The following is a 2,777-nucleotide window of genomic DNA, read 5'->3' as shown; positions in this document are numbered from 1 at the left end:
ATCTGGTCCTCTGCCATCCATGGCCCTAAAACTTAGGAAAAAGGTAAATCAAAGGATTAATTCCACTCAAGCAAGATCATCATGTATCCATTTCTTAATCAAGAAAATCAAGAAATCCAAGAATTCCTCAAATTTTCTTGAAACTAAGATGGAAATGGATCAAAGACATGGCTCTAATACCAATGAAAGAAAGTAGCATCTAAATTATCTTGGATTTAGCCTTGGATTAGCCTAGATTAAGAGGATTTGCCTAGGTTTAGAGAGCGAAGAGAGAGTAAAAGACTTGTGTATTATTGATTATCAAAAAGGTACCAAAAATATAGTGTATGTGACCTATATACATGACCCCCCTTTCACACTATCATAAGTGTTTTCCATGGGCATGGTCAATTGGCCTTGGGCCCGTTATTCATATGAGACCATTGCACTTACATGCCCTCCTCAAGAAGAAAGCTCTTATATTCAATCAGGTGTAGTTTAATGTGTATGGAATAGCCCATGCCCACAGTGAATATTTTTGGGGTCCTAAACAAATTCCCAAATTCAATCCACACTTGTAATACTCTACTTACAAAATGAGTTGGATCTAAAGGAGAATTCAGCTTGGAGTCTTGGTGCAAAGTGCTCATGCCATCATTGACTGTTTTTTTATGAAAAGGATGATTTGAATTGCAGAAAATCAAGGACTATCTGGCAGAAGAAGAAATCCTTGCAAGTGCAATCCAATAATGGCTCGTAGGAGAAGACTATAGGGTTAGTGAGTGTGATACTTTTAGCCACCTGAATGCCCACCTGGAGGCCTACCTATGCACATGGTGCCCACCAAAAGGAAACCCTTGTTCTTTATTATAAGGTGTACAAGTTGGTCAATGAGCCACCTAGATGTCTACCTATGCACATAGTATCCCCCTAGAGGGAATCCTCATTCTTTCTTAGAGGTTGGGCAGGGTGGTTACAACTAAATACTTAGAGCCAGTTAGATGCATACCTATGCAAAGAGTAAAGGGGATTTGCATTCTTTATTATAAAGTGTACATTGCCTAGCTGGACAACCTAGCTTCAAGGATGAGTATGTTGAATACACCGAGGTTGATGAAGAAGAGCTGAAGGGATGCAAGCCTTCATTTATTCTAGGAGGATGGTAAGAGATGATAAAGATGAGTCCCCAAAGAAGAAAGAAACTAAGGAGGATGCCCAGATCCCCGAAGACCAAGTAGGACCCTCTAGGACCACTGGTAGTGGGGATTTACCCTCTCAAACCCCACATGGTCCCCTGTCTTCTATTAAGTCCCTGAGTGCAAAAACTTTTCAAGGAGGTCCTCTACTTTGCACCACCACAATTTCTCCATAATGACAACCCCCCCCCCCCCCCCCCCGAGCAAGGCTTGGCCTCTACGTCACAACAACGAAGCCCCATCACCTGAAATCTCTAGGCCCACCCGCACCCCCTTTGCCTCATCCAAGCTTGGATCCACCAGGTACCCCTCCCATCCCTCATCTTTACGAGGTTTCACCCTTGGTGATGTTTCGCCCCATAACCCCTTCCTAACAACCTCTCACCCATCATCATCGCTAGAGTCACAATGCTTTTGGCGAGGTCCTCAGTGTGGCATTGCATGCCCATTGCATGAAGTAGGGCCCTCTTAACCTCGACCCTTCCTAGCCATCTATAGGTACCCCGGTACGTAAAGCGTCTTATCGTCCCCCCGATGAAAAGACACAAAAGCACATGCTTCAAAGAGCATTACAATACATTCCATTCCATTCCATAATGACTGTTCATTCCATTCCATTCCATTCCATAATGCGATTTTATAGGGCTATCTCCCACCTAGCCCTAACCCTAATCCATGAGGGCCCATGCTTGGGCACTATCCATGGCCCCATTTTGCCCATACTAAAGGCTTGAAAAAACCTGAGACCCTTCCTAGCCGTCTACAGGTACCCCGGTACTTAAAGCGTCTTATCGTCCCCGATGAAAAGACACAAAAGCACATGCTTCAAAGAGCATTACAATACATTTTTATGTTTTCATAACCACCATCCAATAAGCATGATAAAATCATATACAAGTATGCATATGACGATGAGTGTCCTAATGGACCCTCACACCGACACACCTAGTCTTATGGCATACCCCTACACACCAAGCTCTCATCTCAATTAGATGAGTTGCTACATTTAAACTCCACCAATCATCATAAACATCCTAACCCTGGTTTATACACACCAACCAATGAGACCCATAACAATAAGAAAATGGATTACAAAATCATTGAACGGTGCCAAGGACTATTCTTCACCCAAAAATGAATAAAAATCCAGCTCATGGTGTTGAGGCTTAGGAAGAGGATACTTAAAAAAGACACTTTTTAAATATGAGAGAGAGAGAGAGAGAGAGAGAGAGAGAGAGAGAGAGATTTTCACAAAAAAGAGAAGGGTTGTAATATTTTAAAGGGGGAAAATGGGAGAAGGTGGAAAGGAGGAGAGAGAGTAGAGGGAGCATCTTCAAAGCAATGGGGGGAACTGGTCAAAAATGTGTGTTGGGTTTGGGGAAAAAGAAGAAAAACAATGTTGTGCCCCTTTTTAAATGCTGGCAAAAAGTTGTGCTTGGTTGCAGAGCAGCAGCATGGTTGGCAATGTTAAACCGAGGACCTGTAGAAATATAGTCCTGGAGTGTGAGACAAACAACCACAAAAAAGAACACGAGCCACCATGGCTGGAAACGCCGGAGCAGTGTGCTCTGCTCTTCTGTGAGAGCAGGCAGAAACCGTGGG

The sequence above is a fragment of the Cibotium barometz genome, chromosome 10 (genome assembly GCF_041138505.1).
Source record: "Cibotium barometz isolate CiBa-2024 chromosome 10, ASM4113850v1, whole genome shotgun sequence".
Taxonomy (NCBI): Eukaryota; Viridiplantae; Streptophyta; class Polypodiopsida; order Cyatheales; family Cibotiaceae; genus Cibotium; species Cibotium barometz.
Note: the sequence above shows the minus strand (reverse complement) of the source record.